At 46.6% G+C, this 25,943-nt stretch overlaps 2 long non-coding RNA genes across 2 annotated transcripts in view; one reads left to right on the top strand and one right to left on the bottom strand.

Annotated features, from left to right (window-relative positions):
• LOC105606871 (uncharacterized) overlaps nt 1-25,943 on the bottom strand; it is a 102,364-nt gene that overhangs the window by 13,792 nt on the left and 62,629 nt on the right. The gene's annotated exons all lie outside the window — the stretch shown is intronic.
• On the top strand, nt 1,900-13,132 carry LOC114116907 (uncharacterized). The gene is made up of 2 exons (XR_003590751.3): nt 1,900-2,454; nt 9,840-13,132. It is a non-coding gene; the product is annotated as an uncharacterized LOC114116907 (long non-coding RNA).

Below are 25,943 nucleotides of genomic sequence, written 5' to 3'. Positions count from 1 at the left end.
AATCCCAGGCAGAGATGAGGCTGCAAATAAAAGCTCAAAGAGCTATTTCACCGGAACCTTTGAATGACATTGGTACTAAATGCTCCTCCACTCTGAGGAGTGTATCTCAAAGCGTTCCACAAAGTATGACATGAGGCCTTCTCCTCACTTCCTCATAGAGCTTAGCATGCTTCTGCCCTGGCAGGTGGCTCGACAGTGGGTCCCAGGCTCCTCCACTCCCAGCCTGGAGGCCTCAAGTGTCTGATATCGACATTGATGAGCACCTGGAGGGCTTCTGTTTGGACTCAGAGAAAGAAAGAAGACTGCAGGCCCTTCAGGTATGCGTGAAAGCTGACAGTCACCCAGGAGAAAAACATTAGCAAAACGTTACAACTCTAGGAGTTTTACTATCTCCAAAATATTTCTATGACCCTCTTTTCATTTGGTCCTTCCAGCAAGGAGTTCTTCCTTTCTGTTAAGGAAACTGGGGCCCAGAGGCCACCTCCACCTTCTTTGCTGAAGATCATCCCTGTGGTCATCCACACAGCCCAGCATCTCTGCTTTATTTTGGCACACCACAGGGGACTGTGGGCTTCCAAGGGGGCTCAGTTGTAAAGAATTCACCTGCCTATACAGGAGACGCAGGTTCAATTCCTAGGTCAGGAAGATCCCCTGGAGGAGGAAATGGCAACCCACTCCAGTATTCTTGTCTGGGAAATCCCATGCACAGAGGAGCCTGGTAAGTCTCAGGGTCACAAAGAGTCAGACACAGCTGAGCACGCATGCATGCAAGGGACTTTATCCTGGATCCAGCTTTAGGGGAGAGGTTCAGAAAGATGTTGCAACCTTCAGCCTAGGTCTGATTCAGGGAGAGAAGGAAACTCTTTTTGAGCCTTTACTAAGTATATCATGTTTTTAAAATCTCACAACCGTCTTCTAAGGTAACAGACACTCAGAGAGCACTTATGCATCTCAGACACTGCCCAGAGTACCTTATAGATATTAAGTCTTCTGACCCTTCACCATCCCTAGGAGGTGGTTACAGCAAGTACAATCCCCATGATGAGGAAACTAGGCCCAGAAAGGTCAAGTAGATTGCCCACATGGCTCACAAGAGGTGGAGCCAAGATTTAAACCTGGCATTTATTCCCTGAGGCCAAGATTAATCCAGATTTATGGATGAGGAAATCGAAGCTCAGAAGCTCATTTGACACCTCCCAGTTGGGAAAGAGCAGGGTCAAGAGTCAAATTCAGAACTTCCTGCTTCTCATTCACAGTGCTTTATAGGTCCTCTTTCAGTGGACCAATGAGCGAGGCAGCTTGCTTTCTCTTCTCCCTCCTTGCCTCTGCACCCCCCATCTGCCTATGCACAACAGTCTGTGAATATAAAATGCATACCTATAGACATGTAATCAACCACACAAACCTATAGCCAAACACTTATATAATCAAACTACCAAAACAACAAAAAAACACAAAGAAAAAAATTTGAAAACAAAGAAAATAACAACATATTTCATGTTGTTTTTGCTCAGTCACTAAGTCATGTCTGACTCTGCAAACCTGTGAACTACAGCACACCAGGCTTCCCTGTCCTTCACTACCTCCCAGAGTTTGCTCAAACTCATGTCCATTCAGCTGGTGATGCCATCCAACCATCTCATTCTCTGTCGCCACCTTCTCCTCTCACCCTCAATCTTCTCGAGCATCAGGGTCTTTTTCAGTGAGTTGGCTCTTTGCATCAGGTGGCCAAAGTGCTGGAGCCTCAGCATCAGTCCTTCCAATGAATATTCAGGACTGATTTCCTTCAGGATTAACTGGCTTGATCTCCTTGCAGTCCAAGGGACTCACAAGACTTATTCCAGCACCTCTTTCAAGACTCTCAAGACTTATTCTAGCACCACCGTTCAAAAGCACCAATTCTTCAGTGTTCAGCCTTCTTTAATACACTTCATCCTAAGGAGAAATGTTTTTTCTTTGTGTGTGTGTATGGTGTGTAAAACTGACTTTTCATCAGAAAGAATGGAGGCCAAGAAGCAGTGGAACAACATCTTTAAAGCCCAGAGGAAAAATTCTGTCAACTCAGAATTTTATATCCAGTGAAAATACCTTTCAAAAACGAATGTGAAACAAAGGCATTTTCAGATACAGGAAAGACAAGAGAATTCCTCACTGGGAGACTCATCCAAAAGAAATGCTACAGGAAGTGCTTCAGACACGCGTTCACGCTCAGTCGTGTCTGACACTTTGTGACTCCACAGCCTGCAGCCTCCAGGCTCCTCTGTCCACGGGATTTCCCAGGCAAGAATACTGGAGCAGCTTTCCATTTCCTCCTCTCGGGGATCTTCCCGACCCCGGGATGGAACCCATGTCTCCTGCACTGGCAGCAAGACTCTGTACCACTGTGCCACCTGGGAAGCCCGAGTTCTCCAGAAGGAAGAAAGGGCAAAGGAAGAACCAAGAACAAACGAACAGGTAAACCTGGGTAAATATTAAAAACTATTTCCCTTTTCTTTTATAAAGATTTTTTTTTTTGCTTGTTTGTTTGTTTTGGTTTTTGAGGACTGTGCCATTTGGATGGTGGGATCTTAGTTCCCCAACCAGGGATTGAACCCAGGTCCTTGGCAGTGAAAGCTCAGAGTCCCAACCACTGGGCCACCAGGAAATTCCCCATTTCCCTTTTCTTAAGACACATGTGACTGTGTAAAGCAACCATGTAACAATAAATTGTGGGTTTGCAGTGTATGTAGATATGATATATAGGACAACTGGGGTGGGGTCATGGTTAATGGGCCCACAGAGTTGCAAGGTTTTTATATTTCATGAGAGTACAAGTAGTCAGTCAGGAAGTGATAGTGTCAAGGATGACTAATGCCCAGATCTCGTCCTCTTTCTTCTACATCAGACAAGAAAAGTAAGTGGGTAGGAAGAGAAAACTAGACTGGGGAGAGAGTGGCTGCTTCAAGCAGCTTAGGGGGCGAACAGCTGCTGGACCCGGAGGATTCCCAGGCCTCAAAGTCTAGCCCAGTGAATGACAGGACCCCATGTGCCTGGGCAGGGATGGGGCCCCAGGGAGGGGGTCTGTCAGCCCCTGTGTCTGAGCAGACGCACCTGGGATAAGGTGTCCTCCAGAGAGAATAGGGAGGTTCCTGCGGCCACAGTGAATCCCACCAGGGACTGGCTGACTCAACAGATGGCACCATGCCAGCTATCCAGGCTTGCTGAGCCTCTGCAGAAGACCTAGACAAAGTACTGGGGGAGCTGGGGTGGGGTACAGGTGTTCCCCCAGCACCCCGGAGTCAGCCTCGTAGACTGTGGGAAGCCTGCTCCCTTCATACAATATACTGAGGTGGAGCCCAAAGTCCAGACTTCGGGCTCATCACCCCAGAACCAGCCCTGCCAGCCAGCTCAGCAGCACCCACAGAGCTAGGTGCCTCCCTCCTCAGTGTCTAAGCTTCAGCTCCAGGGGCCCCTCCAAGCTCCTAGACTCTAGTACCTCAGCCTCTTCCCAGGAGGTGAAAGCTGCTTTCTATAGTTCTTTTCTCCAGATTTCTTTTTCTGCTTAATATAAATACTTATATTAAATTTCCTCTGAAGAAATTCTGCCGTGATTTCTGTCTTCCTGCCAGACTCCTGCTGATACAGAAAGAAACAAAGGTGTTCCTCCCAGAAGCCTGACGTGGCCCACAGGAGACAGCATGGGCCAGTGGGAAAGGCTTGGCTTTGGGCTCTGGTGGTCCCAAATTCAAATCCCAGCTCTGCTTTCATTCCCCAAGTGACTCTAGGCAAGCCTCAGCTTCTGGAACTTTCTCTGAGCCTGAGTTTTCTCACTTGAAAATAGGATTGATAGCACAAACCTGATCTATCATTCTGTCTGGTACAAGAGACAAAATCATGATTTGAACTAGATTAAGCAAATGGGTGAAACAATGGCGGACAGTTTCCGGAAAATAATCAAGTGCAAAAGCTGAGAAGGCAGGGACAGAGCCTGCTCACATCCGACTGGAAACAGGATCTGAGATGCAGTCAGGCTTTCTCTCTGCCTCTGAGACTGCTCCTTGAGTAGAGCTGATCTTTCACCACAGACCAGGTTCCCATATGGTAGAGGAAAATGGCCTCCAAGTAGCCTTCAGACTCTCACCTGTACAGCTTTGCCCACAAAAGAAAGGTCTCCTCCTGAACCCAGCATGGCAGTTTCCAGGGAAGGGCTCCAACTGGCCAGGATAGGTCACTGTGGCCTTGAAGCAAGGTCATATAAGGGATGACATCTGCCAGTCAGTTGTATCATATCTGGGTCTTACATATCCAGGTCAGCCATTTCCGGGATGACTATCCCCATTTTACAGATGAACAAGTAGAGGCTCAGAGAGGAAGGAACCTGACCACAGTCATGTGGCTTTCATCTACGTGCCAATGCTGCATATTAGGTCACTAAAAGCATGTTATTAGAAGCTTTGCAAGTTTCACAGAGAGCAGCTGGCTGGGAGTGAATGAGGTTCTTCAGAAGGTGAAGGAGCCCACATTGGCTTCATGCCCACAACAACCCTGGGCACGCGGCATGGGTAGGGAAATAAACTTGGGAGAGCCCAGCTTCCTCCAGGGCAGTGGGTGGTGGTATTGGCCCCATATGAAAAAGAAGAAAATGAAGGTTCAGAGAGGTTCGGTATCCAACTCCAGGTTCCACAGCTCAGAAGCAGGGCTGGGGTTTGAACCCGAGCCTCGTGGCTTCTCTGTATTACCCATCACAGCACCAGGGTGCCCAGTCCCCTTGGGAAATGTGGTGCTAGTGGATGGACTCAGGATTGAATGACACGCTCTGGCTTCGTGTGCTCCGGTCTTAGATGCTGGCAGAGTACAGGTCCCTGTGGGATTGAGACATTTGAAAAAACGTGGGGAAAGGGTGCAGAGAAGCAAAAAATGATGATTAAGGGACAAAAAGGGTCATCTGGGGAAAGATAAAGACAGCTGGGACTGTGTTGCTAGGAGAGGAGACCCAGAGAGGCCGTGGCTGAGGCCCAGGCTCACTGGCAAAGGTCAGCACTGTGGGCCGTAGGGCTCCCCAGGCTCCGTGAGCTGCCCCTCGGCAAGCTTGCTGCAGGCATGCCAGGCCTCCCGCTCACCTGACACAGTCCTATTTCATGCTCAGGGTGGTGCGACCCCTGAAGGAAGTGGGCTGAGCCCTCCAGGTGACCATTGTTGGGAGCAGTTACCCCCAGCCACTGGCCCACAGGCAGGCCAAGAAGTCGCAAAGCTTCTGAGATTCAGGGGAGCTGAAGCCCTCACCTGTCCCACCCCTCAACAGTCTGAGGCTGCTTCCTGACTCATTCCTTTGGTAAAACCACAGAAGGACAGCCTGAGCATACAAGTGCACAAGGTCGTAATCAGCTAGCAGCAAGCAGCCTGGCTCCAGTTTGGGCCTTGCTCCAGGTTTTTTGAGGGATTCTTTCAGTCACTTTCTCTTTCCGGGGCTCAGTTTTCTCACAGGTCAGGGAGTAGACCAGCTTCATGATTGTGAGAATAAAAAGTGGAAATGAAGACTCACTTTAACACCCAGGTGACAAGGCTGCCAACAGAGGGTGGGAGCTCAAGAGCAAAGAATAACAAGAGACAATGCCAGAATTCACAGAGCAGGTGAAGCCCACTGGTCCAGAGAAGGTGCCCCTTGGAGACAGTCTGAACACCGCATCTCTGCAGGGTCACCTCCAGACCCTCCTCTTGACCTCATGACCTGACTCTGGCTTTTCTCCAGCCTTCTTCTCTGCCTGACCCTTCAACCACACTAAGTTACTTACAGTTTCCCAAATATGTCACTATTTCCTGTGTCCATGCCTTTGCAAAAACTGTTTTCTTGACCAAAGAAACCTTTCCCACCCCCATCCAAACCCTGTCCCCCTGGGAAACTCCTAGGCATCCCTTGAAATCCACTTCAGTCACCTCCTCTGTGAAGTCCTCCTGATCCTTAGCAGTGGACCCTCCTGGCCTCATTCACCAGGGTTGATTGCCCCTTTTTCTTTGCTTACTGTTGTACTCAACACTTTTTCTCAGCTCTCATCCGTGGATCTGCTGCATCTGAATCACCACAGGAGTAATGTCAAAATATTCAAGCCCAGGCCCCACTCTGTGAGAATTTGACTCAGGGAGTCTGGGGTGGGGCCAGGTATCAGAAACTTAAGTTGAAGCCCCAGGTGCTTGTCATGCTCAACCAGGTGTGGGTCCCTTGAAAGCAAGGCTTTTCCTATATACTAGGGCCCGGCTCAGAGGAGTGCTTAGTGAGTGAGAAAAGGAAGGAAGGGAAGAAATAAGGAAATGAAGAAGGAGGAGGAAGGAAGGCGGAGCAAGGAGGGAGGAAAAATGGTGAGAAGTGAGAGAAACAGAAAGATAAAGATGCGCATGGCATTCCCTGGCGATCCAGTAAAGAATCTGCCCGCCAATGTAGGGGACACGAGTTCCATCCCTGGTCCAGGAAGATCCCATGTGCCATGGAGCATCTAAGCCCACGCACCTCAGTTACTGAGCCCGCATGCTGCAGCTGCTGAGGCCTGTGTGCCTAGAGCCTGTGCTCGGCAAGAAGAGAACCCACTGTAACGAGAAGCCCAGGCACCGTAACGAAGAGTAGCCCCCATTGCCACAACTAGAGAAAGTCCACACACAGCAACGAAGACCCAGTGCAGCCATAAATAAATTTTTTAAAAAAGGATGAGCATGATTCAGGGGATGGGCAGGAAGCAGCGGAACTCAGAGGCAATGCTCCTGGACCACTTCTATATCACACCTTGCTGAATGCTGGCAAAGATACTGATTCTGGAGTCAGACCTGCCAGCATGTGAGTCTTGGACCCTCCGCTCACCAGTTGTGTGTGCCTTAACAATTCACTCAGCCTGTCTGTCTGCTCTGCCTGTTGGTGGTAAGAGCTGCATCTGTCTCACTGATGATCTGAGGACCCAGGGACCCCTCAGGGTCAGCACTTTTCAAGCACTGTTGTGTGTGCGAACCATCTGGGGATCTTGTGGAACTATAGGTTCTGACTCAGTATGTCTGTAGTTTAAATAACCTTCCAAGTAGTGCTGGGACTGCTGCTCTGTGGACCAACTCTGAGTAGCAACGACCTAGATCAGAAGTCAGATCCATTCTTGGGCTGTTATGTGGCAGCCTGGATGGGAGGGGAGTTAGGGGAAATGGATACATGAATATGTATGGCTGAGTCCCTTCGCTGTCCACCTGAATCTATCACAACACTGTTAATCTCTCATGTCCAGCTCTTTGCAACCCCATGGACTATGCTGTCCATGGAATTCTCCAGGCCAGAATGCTGGAGTGGGTAGCCGTTCCCTTCTCCATGGGGTCTTCCCAACGCAGGTCTCCCACATTGCAGAAGGATACTTTTCCACCTGAGCCACCAGGGAAGCCCACGAATACTGGAGTGGGTAGCCTATCCCTTCTCCAGTGGCTCTTCCTGACCCAGGAATCAACCTGGGGTCTCCTGCATTACAGGTAGATTCTTTACCAGCTGAGCTACAAGGGAAGCCGTGTTCATCTCTACTCCAATGCAAAATAAAACGTTAAAAAAAAAAATAAGTCTGATCAGTTCCCTTTCAGGGTACCAACTTGTTCCTCTGCAACAGGATAGGAATAAGGTCTGGAGGGCCCCTCCACTGGGCACTGGGTGTGTGCTCCAGGCTCCATGCTAAGTTGATCCACACCCCACCTCACTGAGTAAAGGGAGGCCCCTGTGTTTTCAGAACCTCAGCAACAGTGATCAGACATTACTTGCACCACACTGTATGAGTTTCCTGTGGCTGCTGTAACAAAGCGCCACGAACTCAGTGCATTAAATGACACAAATCATCTTTCAGTTCTGGAGGTCAGAAGTGGGAAATGAATCTCAGGGGGCTCAAGTCAAGGATTTGGTGAGCTGGTTCCCCCTGGAAGCTCCAGGGGAGAATCGGTTCCTTGACTCATTCAGCTCCTAGACGCTGCTGGAAGGCAGCAGTGGCCACATGGCTCCAGCCTTGGCCTGCTGTCACATTACTGCCTGCACTCTCTGACCTCTCGTCTTCTTATTGATAAAAGGACCCCTCAGTGTTGACACTGAACCCACCCAGATAAGCCAGGCTAATCTCCCCATGCAGAGATCCTTAACTTTACCATACCCGCAAAGTCCGTTTAACCATGGAAGGTAACATACTCACAGTTCTGGGGGTTGGGAGGCGGACATCTTTAGGGGCTGCTATTCTGCCTGAGTGAGACCCTGACAGTAGCTCCCAGACTGCTCATCATCATCAGGGAACAAACTGTTTTTCATGGCCCCTTCAAAGTCCAGGCTCTGAGCTGCCAGCAGTGGCCAGTGAGAGCGACTCCTCCCACTGGCCACTCATTGGCGTGACCTGCAATGTCCCGTGCACCGACCTTCTGAGCGTTAGAGGCTGAAGGAGCAGGACAAAGGTCGTGGTGTCCCCTCGAGCCCCAACCACATGCTCGCCATAAAACGCAGTGCTTATAAGAGCCAGGCCAGAGGTGACCTCTTGGTGCCAAAGGAGAGCACTGGATGAGGGCCAGACAGAAGTGGGCAGGGCCCTGGCCAAGGAGGCAGCATGGACAGTCTTTGAAAAGGAGAAGAGAGCTGAAAAAGTCCAGCCCTACTTTCCCCTAAAACTGTTATTCCCTTGTCCCCACGGACCCTGCTACGTGAGTGCAAGCTGGGCTGACTCCCCTGATGGTTGCATGCTCTGAGCCCATTCATGGGTCTTTAGAGTGAAGAGAGTGACAGGTTCCCATTTCTGCCAAGTATCCAGGTCAGAGGGTGAACCTACAGGGCAAATGGAGCCACCCCCTGGCCTGTCCACATCTCTCTCCATGGGCCTGCAGGGAGGGGACTAACCATCCAGATTTTCCAGGGACTTAGGGCTTCCCTGGGAAAGCAAGGACAAGTCAGTCACCCTATTTGCAGGGCAGCTACACAAACCCCAGCAGTGGGCTTGGCTGCTGTCCGCCCTCCAGCCCCAGCCGAGCTGGCAGGCTCCTGACCCTGTCAGCTGGCGGGGTTCATAGCTGTTAAGAAAGACTATCCGTATGAAGCAATGTCTGTGGGTGACAGGTGGACCTCAGGGGCCCTCTCCTTCGGGGCTGCTGAGTCACACAGGCTCAAGGTCTGGGAAATTCAGGAGCTTCATTTTTCTCAAGTCACTAGAGGGTAGAGGTGGGGCTCAGGCTGGAAAGAAGGGGAATGAGAAACAAGACCCCAAGGTTAAGTCTCCACTGCCCATTCAGAAGCTACAGTAATGCCTTTCCAGGGTTGAGGCCATGCTGCTGGGGGGGAGTATGGTATGGGAGGACACGGGAGGCTGGGGTCAGACAGACCCTGGCTTCTGTGCTTCCCAACAGAGTGCCTTTGAGCCAGCCCCCTAGCATTTCTGAGCTTTGGTTTTCTCCCTAGTGAAAAGGGGTTAATCAGACATAGTGCAGAGTTAAGATGAGCCATAAACCAACATGAACCTGCCTAATATCCCAGAGGTGGCTCCTGTCCTGAAGCCCAGATCAAGGTCAATAGGAAAGCAAACTAGCAACCAGAGGCTGCCTGGTGAGCCTTGAACTGAAACAAAGGCAGCAAGACAAACCCAGAGCTCTGGACTCAAGGCCCTTCCCTCCATTGGACATATTTCTCACCCGTCCCCTGGCACTCCCATCTTTCCAGCATGACCTCATGCTGGCTGCGTTACAGATGAATCAGATTCTAGTTCCATCATATGACACGCGGACACCCTGCTAGGTTTTTAAAGGTTTTTTAAAACTAAGTGATCTCATTTGACCATTCTAGCAACTATTTGGGGGTGGGGGTAGATGATACTCTCCCTATTTTACAGATGTGGAAACTGAGGCTTGGAGAGGTTGAAGAAGTCATATGGATTCAGACCAACGTCTCCAGACTCACAATTCCATGTTTTCCCCACTGAAGCGGACTCTGTGACGTCGGTCACATGAACGGGGTATCCCCCTGAAGAAAATAGAGCACAGCCACCCACTCTGGTGGACAGCATCTAGAAGGTTCGCCCACCATCTGGGTAACTTCGCTCGACTGTAGAAGATTCTTTTCTTAAGACTATGGTCCTCCTTCTCATTCCTGGCTCAGCTACCGAGAGATAACGTCCTCGTTCTCGTGTCTAACTGGCCCTCCCCAAATCCCTCACCCCAGACGCTGCGAGCCAACTCCCATCCACCACTAAAAATGGAAGTGACAACTCCAGCTTCCTTTTATGAGAGAAAAGGAAATTTATCAGACTTGAGCAGAAAAGGATATATCCCGATAGGAGTGTGACGCGTGTCAACTACAGTCAGGGAGAAATGCCCAGTCGTGTGGCTGGCTTTGTTGGCCTAAATCACATAGCCCACTTCTGCTGTGGCAGGACTGCCACCCACCCCAGGGGAAAAAAAAAAAAAAAAGCCCTGGCATCCTTGGGAATCCAACCAGAGAAGGGGTCAGGGGATAGGGCTCTAGAACTTGTCCCCTGATGGAAGGCTCCAGAAATTTGCTTACTGACTCGTAAAGTGGGAGATTTTGAAGCCCAGAACTGACTGGAACTTTGATCTATGAAGGAATTGCCAAAGCCTTTATCTTACTGGATGTGGCTGCGAATTTGACCAGCCTCAGAGGTGGGGAAGGAAGCGGAAGGCGGCAAGGATACAGTGCAAAGCAGGGGAGAAGGCACTCTCAGCCTCAGAGAGGTACAGCCAGTGATGGTCACTGCTGCACGCCTGGTGGTCAGGAAGCCCTGGAAACTGCCTACTCTGCCCACCAATAAAGGAAGCATTACACAGACCATAACAGCCTCACCTTCCCAAAGAAGTCTCTGCACTATCTTTTAAAAATGAGGACAGTACAGAGGTTCCTCAAAAAATTAAAAATTTAATGACAATATTCAATTTCTTGAAAATATTCAGTAATCCTACCCCTGGGAATTTATCCAAAGAAAGCAAAGACACTAATTTGAAAAGATACTGCATCCCTGTGGTCTCTGCAGCATTATTTGCAATAGCCAGGGTACAGAAACAACCTGCATGTCGATCAGTGGATGCATGGACAAAAAAAATGTGATACACACCCCCACACACACAATGGATAATTACTTAGCTATAAAAAAGAAGGAAAAGCTTGCCATTTGGGGCACCATGGATGGACCTTACAGGCATTGTGCTAAGGAGAATAAGTGAGACAGAGAAAGGCAAATACCATATGATCTCATTTATATGTGAAATCTAAAATAAACTGAACTCACAGATGCAGAGAATGGACTGGTGGTTGCCAGAGATAAGGGAGTGGGCGCAGGCAAAATAGATGAAGGGAGTCAAAAGGCACAAACTTCCAGTTATAAGACTAATAAGTCATGGGAATATAATGTACAGCATGATGACTCTAATGATGCTATATTATTTAAAAGTTGCTATGAGAATAAATCCTAGCAGTTCTCATCACCATACACATACAAAAAATGTAATTATGCATGGTGACAGACGTTTAACTAGACTTATTATGGTAATCATTTCTCAATATATACAAATATTGAATCACTATGCTGTATACCTAAAACTAATAAAATGTTATATGTCAATTACACACACACACACGCACGCCAAAAAGGAACATGGATAGAAAGATAATTACACTGGTGGGACTGACCTCTAAAACTAATTTTAAAAAAAAAACAGATTGCAGGGGCTTCCCTGCTAGTCCAGTGGCTAAGACTCAACACTCCCAAGTGCAGGGAGCCCGGGTTTGATCCCTGCTCAGGGAACTATATCCTACATGCTGCAATGAAGACTGAAGATCCTGACTGCCACAACTAAGGCCCAGCAAAGCCAAATAAATACATAAATAACGGGGGAAAAACAGATCGCAAAACAATGCATAGTATATCATTCCTATTTAACAAATTAGACAAAGCAGTTATATATACATATTCATGTATATAAAGTCATAAAAAAGGATTTGGGAAGATAAGCACCAAACTGATAACAGAATCCCCATTATCTCTGGAGAGGAAGGTCAAGGGGGAATTTATCTGTACTATTTGTATTTGTATATTAAGCAATTAAATTAAATGACTTTTAATCAAACAAATGTTTAAAAAAAGAAAGCAAGTGTGGGCTCCAGCTGGCTAAGATGTAAAACAGAGACAGGGTAGAGTGTCCATGGAGGCTGGGGGAGGAGCCTCAGGATGGAGCTTGAGGAGCTGGCTGCTTCACTCTGTCCCAGGTACTCAAGCTGCAGCCGCCCAGAGCGCTGAGAATTTGCCTGCTCACTGGTCTAGTGGCAAGGGCATCCCACTGAGGTGAGCACAAAGTGAGACCAAGGTCCCCTCCACTAACACCCTCACCTGGACCCTGATTCCAGTACACAAAGAGCTGGTGTCTACATCTTCACCCACACATGGGGGCAATGGCACCTCTGGGGGCAAACTGAGGCACTTTTGAGTTCCTTCAAGTTGTGAATTCCTGCGTCAGAGGAGGAATGGCTTGTCCTCCAGAACATGGCTTGTCCACTCTCTGCTGGAGCCAGCTCAGTCTCTGCCTGTTATGGGGTTGGCCAAAATGTTCATTCGGGTTTTTGTTCATCCTGTAACATCTTACAGGAAAACCCAAATGAACTTTTTGGCTAACCCAGAACTATACACTCCAGGTGCAGAATAAAGGACGGAGGCCATGGGAGAAGAGACTGGATGGGGTGGTACAAAGCAGTCCTACTTTGCAGCCTCGCCTTTCTAGTACAGCAAGAGAGAAGCGCTCAAGAGAAAGGGGCAGCCCCACCTTGACCCAGTGGGGAGGGGGCGCCGGGCAGAAGCTGTAACTACAAGGTCCTCGAGTGCTGGACTGGAAGCAAGGAGCCAAGGCCTGGATTTCAACTCCCAAGGGAGAGCAGGACCCTCTGCCCCCTCTCTCATGATTGCGAGTAGGATAGGACAGCCAAGTTTTTACGGAGCTTTTAATTAAAGTATAGTTAATTTACAACGTTGTGATAATTTCAGGGGTACAGTGAAGTGATCCAGTTATATATATGTGTGTGTGTGTGTGTATACATATAGATAGATCTGTTCTTTTTCAGATTCCTTTCCATTGTAGATTATTACAAGCTATTAAATATAGTTTCCTGTGCTACACAGTAGGTCCTATTGTCTATCTGTTTTATATTTAGTAGTGTGTATATGTTAATCCCACACTCCCGATTTATCCCTTCACCTTCAAGCCCCAGTTTTGCGCCTCCAGGCCTTCCAACAATTTTATAACCAAATTTCCCAAAGGGGCCTAGCATACATTTTAATGACTAGATGTCTACTCTCACATCAGACTGAACAACACACACAGAAATAACAGAGCAAATGTACAAGGCAACAGTCTACACTGGGAGGGGGTGAACAGAGTCTAACTGATTTAAGAATCTTCTATTGTTCGGGAGGAAAGCAAAGGTTTGGATTAACTTTTGACCTTGATAGGTTAAGAATGCATGCTGTACCTTCCAGTATATTCATTAAAATAGTGGAAAAAGAGGTTTTTTTAAACAGTGGAATTAAGTTTTTTATAGATATAATTATTTCAAAAGAAGGCAAGAAAGGAAGGGGAAAAAACCAATATGGAACAGGCAGGACAAAGAGCAAAAATAAGGTGGTAAATTTAAACCCAATATATATGCATATTATATTAATTATATAAATACTCCAGTTACAGATAAAGATTATCAACATGCTTAAAAGAAAAATCCAGACTTCCTTGGTGGTCCAGTGGTTAAGACTGTACTTCCACTGCAGCAGACATGCGTTCAGTCTCTGGTGAGGAAGTGCCACGTGCTTCTGAGCGTGGCCAATAAATAAATGAGTAAAGTAAAAAGAAAAATCCAACTGTGTGCTGTTTACGAAAGACAGAAGAATACATTAAGGGTGAATGCAGAAGGACAGGGAAAGATAAACCATGTAAACTCTACCCTAAGAAAGTTTATGGCAACCCACTCCAGTGTTCTGGCCTAGAGAATCCCAGGGACGGGGGAGCCTCGAGGGCTGCCGTCTATGGGGTCGCACAGAGTCGGACACGACTGAAGCGACTTAGCAGCAGCAGCAGCAGCTCAGTTGCTAAGTGGTGTCCAACTAACTCTTTGAGACTCCCTGGACTGTAGCCCGCCAGGCTCCTCTGCCCGTGGAATTTTCCAGGCAAGAATACTGGAGGGGGTTGCCATTCCTTCTCCAGGGGATCCTCCCAACCCAGGGATTGAACCCGCATCTTCTGCGTCTCCTACATTAGTAGATAGATTCTGTGTCACTGAGCCACCTGGAAAGCCCAAGAAAGCTGACGTATAGTGCATTCATTATTAGTCATTCTACTACTATCAGACAAAATAAACATTCAGTTAGGTTAAAAGACACTACGAAAGCTACAGGGGGTCACTTCATAGTGGCAAAAAGGCTCAATTCACCTAGAAAATATGTTACAAATTTTATGCAAAAAAGAGAAGTAAAAGAATTGGAAAGGAAAAACAAAACTGTCATAATTTGCAAATATAAATTTTGCACACAGGAAATACAAACGGATCTACAGAAGAATTATTAAAATTAGTAAATTTGACAATATTGTTAGATATAAAAACCAGTATGTGTGAAGCCATTCATCGTTTTATTATACCAGAAACCAAAAGTATAAAAAATGTTTTTAAAATATACTATTTACAAAAGCAAAGAAATATTAATTATAGAGAAGAAAATTATCAGAAAATATGCAGTCTCTTTGTGGTATAATTGTAAACCTGTATTGAGATTTTTAAAAGGCTTCAGTAAGAACAAAAAAAAAAAAATGGGACTTTGCTGGTGGCTCAGACAGTAAAGCGTCTGTCTACAACGCGGGAGACCTGGGTTCAGCCCCTGGGTTGGGAAGATCCTCTGGAGAAGGAAATGGCAACCCCCTCCAGCATTCTTGCCTGGATAATTCCATGGACAGAGGAGCCTGGTAGGCTACAGTCCATGGGGTGGCAAAGAGTCGGACCCCACTTCACTTCACTTCAAGAACAAAAATATCCCATGTTTGTTTGAGCCATACCTTGTATCATATATAAAAGTTAACTCAAAAAAAAAAAAAAAAAGTTAACTCAAAACAAACCATAAGCCTAAATGTCAATACTAAAACAACAAAAAGAATACATAGGAGAAAACCTCTGCAATCTTGGGTTAGGCAAAGATTTCTTACATGTAAGAACAAAAGCACAACTCATAAAAGAGCAGACTGATGAGCTGGACTTCATTAAAATGAAAACCTTGTTCTTCAAAAGACACTGTTTAAGAGAATGAAATGACAAACCACAGACTGAGAGAAAAGATCTTTGCAAAGGAGTTACATGCAGAATATAAGAAATTCTTGAAACTCAATAATAAGAAAACAACCCAGTTAAAAATGAGCAAAGGATGTGAACAGACACTTCACCAAAGAAGATACACAGATGGAAAATAAGCACCTAAAAAGCAGTTCAGCACTGTGGAGAGGAAGATGCGAAGGGCCGGGGAGGAGGGATCACCATCAGAAATGCAGAAACCTCCGGGGCTGATGGATTTGTTCGTCACCCTTGTTTGCAGTGCTGGTTTCGTGGGTGCGCACAGATGTCAAAACTTATCACATCGCACACTTTAAATATGTGCAGTTTATTGCATGTCAGTCTTACTCTGGGAAAGCTATATTTTAAAAGACTTCAATAAAAGCAGAGATGCACCGTGTTTGTGGGCTGACAAACTCAACAGTCTCCCTAGTTTGATTTATAGATTCACTGCAATCCCATTAAAAAATCCCAGCTGCTTGTTTTCTTTTGTGGAATTTGATTAGCTAATTCTAAACTTTATATGGAAATGCAAAGGACTAAGAACCATCAAGACATTCTTCAAATGTTTCCCACAGTGTGGGAGAATTTGGTTAATGAAATATAAAGATTATTGTAAGTCTGTAGTAATTAAGATGGGGTGGTATTGGCTCAGGGACAGACCAATGAAATAGAAGAGAGCCCAGAAATAGGCGTGTGCTACATGGACACTTGAGATGGTTTGCAAAGCATGAGCGGAAGAGCAGACTTTGCAATAAATGGTGCTGGGACAGGGGGATTAGGGGGTGAAAATTGGACCCCTACCTCACACCATACACAAAAATCAATTCCAGATAGGGTCAAAGCCTAAATATTAGAGACAACAAGTTTAGAAAAATGGTTTGGGATAATATCTTCAAGATGACAAGGTAGACAAGAAATTCTTAAACACATGGACAAAAGCACAAGTCATAAAGGAAAACATTAGTAATCTCAACTATATTAAAAAAGGAAGAACCTCTGTTCTTGAGAGCAACAAAGACCACTCACAGAGTGAGAGAAGATATATTTTGCAAGTCACAGAACTGATCCAAAAAAGTAAATCAAAACTATATAAATAACAGTGGTTGCCAGGGGCTGGGAGGGAGCAGCAAATGGGGAGTTATTGTTCAACAGGTGCAGAGTCTCAGGCTTATACGAGGAAAGAGTTATGGGGGTGGGTGGTAGTGGTGGCTACACAGCAACACCACTGCATCATAAGCTTAAAAATGGTTAAGACGGTAAATGTTACGTCACATGTATTTTAACACAATGAAAAGGAAAAATTAATTCCCATAAAAAACACTGTACACATAACAGACAACCCAATAGAAAATGGTCAAAAATTTTTCTAAACATTTCGTAAAAGAGGAAATACAAACAGCTGATAAACATGTCAAAAGGTGCTCAATCTCATTAATAATCAGAAAACTGCACATCAAATGACAGATATTACTATATATATATCACATTGACAATAAAAATCTGACACTACCAAGCGTTTAGGGAGGATGCGCAGCTACAGGAACTCTCTTATAAGACATGTAAGTTGGTGTTACCACTTGTGGGGCCCTAAATGGGAAACCTTGAAAAAGGGCTAGCTTTGCGGTTTAGAGCTAAGATGGCGCCTGGGCGGAGGAGGTGAGGGCGCTGCCTAAGTTGTTTGTTAAAACTTTTGATTGGCTCTCTTGATTTTCGTGCAGGTGGACAGCAGGTGAACACTGTAGACTCCTGTTACAATGAAGCATATGACGACTTGACCTTTAACGTGATTGGTGCAACTATGGTATATTAAGATTTGACCTTTAATGTGATTGGTGCAACTATGGGCATATTACAATTTGACCTTTAACGTGATTGGTCCAACCCTCGACAACCCCCCCCCCCCCCCCCCGCTTGCCTATATAAACCAAGAGTTTGTGGCAATAAAGCGGCACTGCTTAGATGGAACCCCTGTTGCCTCTGATTGGCTCTCACTGGCGCCTTCTTGGCTTTCCTGAGGGAAGTTCCAGTGCCTCTCTCTTTCTGCGGAGCGCCCCCTGTAACCACTTTGGTGAACAACTTGGCATTTTTCTGGTAAAGCTGAATACAAGCATACCTAGAGAGACTCATGTATCTCTTCAGCAAGAGTCATGAAAAATGAACGTTCGCAGCAGGTTTCTTGTTAATAAGTTAAACCTCCATGTCAATGAATTTTAATATACTCATAAATGGAGTACTGTACAGAAATGAAAATGAGCAAATTACAGCTATATATGTGACAACATAAAGCTTACAAATATGCTGAACAAACAATACAAAAGAACACATTTGGCATAATTCAATTTCTTTTAAAAATCTTACATATGTCAAAACATTCAAAATATATTGATATCATTTAGGGATAAATACATGGGTGTTAAAATCAGATGAAAGGGGACTTCCCTGGTCCAGTGGCTAAGACTCCATGCTCCCAATGCAGGGGGCTCAAGTTTGATCCTTGGTCAGGGAACTAGATTCCACATGCAGCAGCTAAAGATTCTGAGTGCCACAGTCCCTGGGGGGTTAGTCGGTAAAGAATCTGCCTGTAATGCAGGAGACCTGGGTACGATCCCTGGGTAGAGAAGATTCCCTGGAGAAGGAAACGGCAACCACTCCATTATTCTTGCCTGGGAAATGCCATGCACAGAGGAGCCTGGTGGGCTACAGTCCATGGGGCCACGAGAACTGGACACAATTTAGCGACTAAGCCATCACTGCTAAATAGATAAATATCAAGTGAAAAGTAAGAGAAGTCAGAATGGTAGTCATTTCTGAGAGGAAGGAGCGGCTTGTTAATGGAAAAGGTACACACAGGGGCTTCTTGGAATGCTGTCAAAATTCTAGGTGTTCAAGTCCAATGAGCCTCTTCCCTAATCATGGAATTGAAGTCTCCCTCTTCATCTGATTGGTCCAACCTAACTCATGTGCCCAGCACTGACCAATAGCTATGGTTAAAGGAATTGATTGGCTTATTCTGGAGTTCTGAAATTATCCCTGTTAAGAGAGATGAGATTTCTTCAATTTAGATCAATCAGTTCTATCCCTAAAGTTGGAATGGGATCAGTTTTCCTTTAAGGCATGACATGAACCACCTGGGATAGAAATGATAACTGAATAAAATTGTGATTCTTTTAAGAAGGAAAAGAAATACTGTGAAGGAACCCAGTTGTGTACTGTACCCATAATTGGTGCTGCTGTGGTTAGACTTTCATAGTTGCCATTCCTGATGTGACCAGCACTGGACTCCAGACCCCTCTATTATCACCACTATGTGAGAAATCTCTAACTCTCCCTGGGAGGACAAAGGGTCTTTTTGTCACTCCTTCAGAATTCAAGGACCCAGGCAAGAGCACAGAGTTGCATCTAGGTCACTGGCCTTCCCTATGTGCCAGGGAGTGGAGGAGAAGACCATCTTCTGCCTTTGCTTCTCTTAGTAAGAGAGGGCCTGCTTCCTATCAATTCTGAAAGTCCTCTCAAATAGGACAGGGACAACCTCTTACGCTAGATAGCCAGTGGGGGAGCAGAAAGATATCCTTTGATCCACAAACCATGTTCAGACCCATTCTCCCCTTTGCCCCTGCCAACACCCTTGTATAGCAGATGGGGCTGTTACTATTTCCATTGACAGCAGAGGAAACTGAGTCTCAATAAATATATCTGCCTTGCCCAAGTTCACATAGCTAGTGAGTGGCAGAACTGGGACTGAACCATTTCTTTGACTTTGAGGCAGGAAGTTCTCTCCCCACAGACTCAGGCTGCCTCCTATCAGTGAGTTTCTGACCATTAATAATGGAGCAGGTTTGACTGGGAAAGCAAATGTCTTCTCAGGAAATGGTGCAGAGATGGGAGGCTGGGGCATATCCTACCCAGGACATTGCTGGGAATCTCAATCCTTGAGTTTAGGTGCACTGAGGTTAGGGGTGGCTATTTTGGTCTGCGGTTGGCTAATCTTCAAATCTCCACTCAAACCTGGCCACCAGCCATACCCCTACCCATCACTCCAGCAAATTCCAGAAAAACATCAACTTCTGCTTTATTGATTATGCCAAAGCCTTTGACTGTGTAGATCACAACAAACTGTGGAAAATTCTTCATGATATGGGAATACCAGACCACCTGACCTGCCTCCTGAGAAATCTGTATGCAGGTCAAGAAGCAACAGTTAGAACCAAAACATGGAACAATGGACTGGTTCCAAATTGGGAAAGGAGTACATCAAGGCTGTATATTGTCACCCTGCTTATTTAACTTACATGCAGAGTACATCATGTGAAATGCCAGGCTGGATGAAGCACAAGCTAGAATCAAGATTTCTGGGAGAAATATCAATAACCTCAGACACACAGATGACATCACCGTTATGACAGAAATTGAAAAGGAACTAAAGGGCCTCTTGATGAAAGTGAAAGAGGAGAGCGAAAAGGTTGACTTAAAACTCAACATTCCAAAAACCGAGATCATGGCATCCGGTCACATCACTTTATGGCAAATAGATGGGGAAACAGTGGAAACAGTGTCAGACTTTCTTTTCTTGGGCTCCAAAATCACTGCAGATGGTGACAGCAGCCATGAAATATAAAGACGTTTTCTCCTTGGAAGAAAAGCTATGACAAACCTAGACAGCATATTAAAAAGCAGAGACATTACTTTCCTGACAAAGGCCTGTCTAGTCAAAGCTATGGTTTTTCCAATAGCCATGTATGGATGTGAGAGTTGGACCATAAAGAAAGCTAAGTGCCGAAGAGCTGATGGTTTTGAACTGTGGTATTGGAGAAGACTCTTGAGAGTCCCCTGGACTGCAAGGAGATCCAACCAGTCCATCCTAAAGGAGATCAGTCCTGAATATTCACTGGAAGGACTGATGTTGAAGCTGAAACTCCAATACTTTGGCCACCTGATGTGAAAAACTGACTCACTGGGAAAGACCCTGATGCTGGGAAAGATTGAAGGCAGGAGGAGAAGAGGACGATAGAGGATGAGAAGGTTGGATGGCATCACTGGCTCAATGGACATGAGTCTGAGCAAGCTCTGGGAGTTGGTGATTTACAGGAAAGCCTGGCATTCTGCAGTCCATGGGGTCGCAAAGAGTGGGACACGACTGAGCGACTGAACTGAACCCATCACTCAGCAGCCATGCCAAGACTGGAAAGGATGATACTTCAGAGACTTGAATGAGAGCCCCCTTGGAGCATCAGAATCAAAGACTCTCTCTTTAACCTGACTCCCTACCCAATGCAGAAATCCTTTTGTACCAGAAACCCATGACTGGGTACCTCTGGGGGCAGGGAGCCCACCTCCTTTGCCAGCTGCTCAATCTAATGTCAGGCTAGACAGACTTAGAACCTTCGACTCCAATTGACTCCAAAGTTCCCTCTATGTACTGCCCACTCCCTCGTATGGTTCCTACTTTCTGCAACAGCATAGGATGAGTGTGTCCATGACACCCCTTCAGGGACAATAAAGGGGGAAATGAAGAAGAAACAAGATGGGAAAGGAGAGATACAGGGGTAAAGACAAGGCAGAGGAAAAAAGGGGATAATTTCTTCCCCATGCTAAACATCCCAAGTCCTGCAACCTTGACCTCCGTTAACTGAAAACTGCTCCTCCTACCAGAATCAACCTTACATGGGCAAGAAGAGCCCCTGATGTGGGCTTGCCTATGACAAATGCACACAGAATAAAGATATTTAACAAATAAAGATATGGTTTTTCCAGTAGCCATGTACGGATGTGAGAGTTGGACCATAAAGAAGGCTAAGAGCTGAAGAATTGATGCTTTCGAAATGTGGTGCTGGAGAAGACTCTTGAGCATCCCTTGGACTGCAAGGAGATCAAACCAGTCAATCCTAAAAGAAATCAGTCCTGAATATTCATTGGAAGAACTGATGCTGAAGCTCCAATACTTGGGCCACTTGATGTGAAGTGCTGACTCATCAGAAAAGACTCTGATGCTGGGAAAGATTGAGCACAAAAGAAGTGGAAAACAGAGGATGAAATGGTTACATGGCATTATCAACTCAATGGACATGAGTGGGCAAACTCTGGGAGACAGTGAAGGACAGGGGAGCCTGGCATGCTGCAGTCTATGGGGTCACAGAGAGTCAGGGGTAACACACTACACTAAATATGTAAAGTCTTACCTACATGGGTTTGATTACAGAAACTAATAAAGTATTCTCTAAATAAAAGAATATGCTTTCTATTGATTTTTCATTTTGTCAATTATATTTTGAACTTGTATGTCAATTGTATTGTTACGAAGATGTATTTGAATGAGCGGAGGCTGGATATTTCATACGACAATTTGTTAATTCATAGTTAAGCTCTTCGTGTGTTATATATGAACAGTTTTGACTTGTAACTTTGGATTATTGATTGATACCTTTTAACTATTTTGATGCATGGCACATAAACATTAACTGGCACTTTTACCCTGGCCCCACCAATGTTAGAGACCGACCTGCCCGCCAAGAGAGGGTCAGCCACATGCTTGTCAGAACGGGAGGTAGTGACAGACTTTGGAATCCAGTCTCCCAGGTTCAAATCCCAGTTCTGCCACTCAAGCGGTGGGAAACGTGAGTTAGATCCTTTAACGTCTCCTCATTTTAGTTTCCTTAGTTACACAATAGGAATAAAAATAGCACCTACCAAATAAGATTGTTGTGAGGATTCAGTGGGGTTCAGACCCTGCAAAGAACCAGCTTATCACAGTTCCGGTCACAGATGCAAAACGTTTAGTTGATGCTTTGGGTGATGACGTTAACATACGTGGTCCAGATGTAAAAAGGATTAAGCAGCAAGCTCGAGACATGTACATTCTTCCAACTTTAGTATGTAAAGGGGAGATATTTATACAAAAAACATATTTATAGTCTCTTATGTAAGCCTTATATAAGTCCAGAGAATATTTAAGAAACTAATGACAATCGTTACAGAGGGGACTGAGCGGGGAAGAGGGAAGAGGGGGAGATTTTTCACTGTTTACTTGTTTGTGTGGGGTTTTTTTACATTTTATTTTTGGCTGCACCTCACAGCATCTTATTTCCCCAACCTGAGATGGAACCTGTACCCCTCACACTGGAAGCACAGCTCAACCACTGGACCATCAGGGAAGTCTCTGGTGTGTTTTAGTTTTTACATTTGAACCCTGTGAATGTAACTCTTATTTCTCTTCATTTAATATTTAAAATGTGTTGTTCAGAACTGAAGGCTCTGCCCTCCCTTGCCCTGGAAGCACCCTGGAGACTGCGCTGGCTTGGTTTTGCCTCTGAATCACACACTTCATTCCACTTGGGTTTATAGTCAACAAACTCAGGTCCTTGGTCTGGCCCCTGACTGCAGCCCCCTGCCCTGGCTGGGCCCTCCGCCCCTACCAGGAAGCCCAGCACGGGCCTCACAGTCCTGCCTGGCCTTGACACACCTCCCACACCCCCACAGGTTCACCTGTCCGAACCTCACACTGCAGGCACCCGCAGGCCCGTGAGTCCAGCTCTGCTGCCCTCCCTTCCCCTTCTCTACCTGAGTCCCCAGCTCAGGCCAGAGAGCCTCGGCCCATTGGCACCTCTGAGTTTCGGCCCTGGGTGACCACTCTGTCCTTGGAACCTTCCCTAGGCCCACCCTGGCCCCCTTGGACCACTTGGGGACACATATTGGAGGAAAAGAAAATTTTTTTCAGTACAGTTCCTTTTAGAAACCTGCATTTTAAAATTTGGGAAAAATAGCTGTTTGAGACACATCTTTTTTTTTTTTTTTTTAAACTGCTGTATTTAAAACGAATAACCAACAAGGACCTACTGCATAGCACGGGGAACTCTGCTCAATGTTATGCAGATGGGGAGTTTGGGGGAGAATGGATACAGGTATATGTATGGCTGAGTCTCCATGCCATTCATCTGTAACTATCACATTGTTAATCAGCTATGCCTCAAAACAAAAGTTTAAAAAGACAGAGACACACTTTCAATTCTTTTCACAGCTTATGACAGAAATAACGAGCAGACGAAACTCTTGCACGCACATGGGAAGCTAGGATGCGTCATCTGCACACCAGAGATGATGAAGACTTTACACTTAATACAGAACATGTAGGAAGAAGCCAGGGAAGGACCTTTGGAACTGGCTCCTGAGCTACCTTGCCTGGGAGAGGCCTGGTTTCAGAAAATCCACAGTTCTCCAAAAGCGGGAAGAATCATCAGATTGAATCCTTGGGAAGCAGGGTGTAAAACCATAGGACCAAGCCAAGAAGTGGGTCCCTGCTTCCCACCCACCCCCCGCAACCCATCTTCTCGCCCCGGCCCCCAGCATCAGGAGACAGCACAATCCAAACCTCAGAGAACCATCTTCAAGTGTCATTATATGGCAGCAGTGCTACCAGAGCCCATATATATTTTTCTATTGATTTTTGTTTTAGCCTTTAACAGTGTCCTATGAACAATTCCAATAAACAGTGCAAGGCAAAGGAAGAGAAGCTTCAGAGAGCAGGATAAATCTTCAACATGTTAACAAACTCCTAGCCAACTCTGCCGTGGACTGAGAAGGAACCTAGGGACACTGAGAGAGGCTTGGGCACAGACCAGGCACGGATGTGGCCTCCTAGGCTCCGCCAGCATCTCCTGCGGCGCGGCCAAGTGGAGACGGAAGGAAGGTTCCAGAACGAGGAGAAAGAGGCCAGCTGGAAATGGGGATGGGTGGAGAGAGGAGGTCCAGCCAATCACAGAGTTGTGAGGCACCCCAGAGCCCCTCCCTGATCCTCCCTACTGTGAGGCTTTGAACCTCAGGCTGTGGAACCCAACTGCCTAGGTTCGAATCCTGGTCCCACCACTTACTCGCTGTGCCCCCTCCAGCCTCAGTTTCTTCATCTGTAACTTGAGAATAAAAATAGTACCTGCCACCTGAGACCGGTGTCAGCATTCAGTGAGACAGTTCACACAAAGTCACTCGGCACAGGAGACATGTGCTTGATACATCACACCTGACGTGATGGAACAGGCAGGGAGGTGCGGAGCTCTGAAAAGTCCCAGGATGTCCCACAAGCCCGTCTCGGATTCAAAACGTCTTTCATTTGCTTTTTTCCCAGTTCCCCTTGGGATGAGCAAGTTCTGGGAAATGGTGCCGCCAAATATTAATTTGTTTACAGCTCTCCCTGTGGGCCATGGGCAATGAATGCCTGGACCGGGCTGGTTAACCCAGCTCCCAGGAGGCAGGCGTGTTCAGGAAACCAGCCCGTGGATGGGCTGGTGACTGGTGAATGGGAGCGGGGGAAGGCGCTCGAGTGGCAGGGGCCAGATGGAAGGAGCACAGCCCTGGGGCAGAACCTGGCTCCCAGGCACCCCTTGTGTGGACACGGGCACGTCATTTAACCTCTCGGGGGGCCCTGACCTTTCTTTTTTATACAACGGACATGATGGTACTGTTGCCAGGATTTCTGTCCAAAGCAAATTCGATAGCAAAGCTGAAGAGCCTGGTACGAGCCGGTCCCCCCCACACCCCACTGCCTTGAGGAACTGAGGGAATGGTGTCCCCCACTGAATTCTGAAGATCCAGGGGGGGTCTCCGGCTCACAGGACTCTCCAGCAAGTCCCTTTTCTGTCAGGATCCAACCGGATCATGTGCTTTAAAGCAGCAGTCCCCAGACTTGTTTGGCCCACCGACCAGTTTCATGGAAGAAAACTTTTCCACGGACTGAGGTTGCAGGGGATGGTTTCGGGATGATTCAAGCACAGGACATTTCTTGTGCGTTTCATTTCTATTATTATTACATCAGTCCTACCTCAGATCATCAGTCATTAGGTCCCAGAGACTGGGGACGCCTGCTTGAAAGTGTTTTTGTGCACGCTAAGTTGCTTCCATCACATCTCTTTGCAACCCCATGGATTGTAGCCCAGGAATTAAGGCGCCTCTGTCCATGGGGATTCCCCAGGCAAGAATACTGGAGTGGGTTGCTGTGCCCTCCTCCAGGGAATCTTCCCGACTCAGGGATCAAACCTACGTCTCTTGTGTCTCCTGCGTTGGCAGGTGGGTTCTTTACCACTAGCACCACGTGTGAGGTCCAAAGGGCTTCAAGAATGACAATCATTTGCTTATTTTCTAATACATGCTTTTATGTACGAGGCCTCACTGACACCTCTGAGGCTCAGAGAGGTAAATGATTGTCCCAGGGTCACACAAAAGAAAACGGCAAAGCAGATCAGATGCTAGTTTTGCAGCTCTGAGTCCCCAGCGTTTTCTCTCTGTGTCCAGCCTGATGGGCAGGCCCACCCCACACCATCCCCAGGCGCTGCAGGGCATGGACAGTGCAGCCTGGGCCTGCTTCCCAGCTCCTCCCCCGCTGGTGAGACGAGCCAGGGACTATCTGCTGCCACCACTCCAGTGTCCGCCGTGGGGCTGGGTTCAAGCCCCAATCCATCAAACTCTGCAAGTGTCAAATGGGTTAATATCCAGAAGCAATGAGCATAGCACTTTGCCCCTGCCAGTCTCCAGGAGCAGTGAGCAGGCTATCGTCAGACTCGGAGCTCTTATGGGCAAGGACTGCGTTTTCTCTGTGTAAACTCTGTTGACTGCAGACTGAGAAAAGTACATGCAGGACTCC

This window comes from Ovis aries, chromosome 11 (assembly GCF_016772045.2).
Source record: "Ovis aries strain OAR_USU_Benz2616 breed Rambouillet chromosome 11, ARS-UI_Ramb_v3.0, whole genome shotgun sequence".
Classification (NCBI taxonomy): Eukaryota; Metazoa; Chordata; class Mammalia; order Artiodactyla; family Bovidae; genus Ovis; species Ovis aries.
This window is presented reverse-complemented; position numbering and strand designations above follow the sequence as displayed.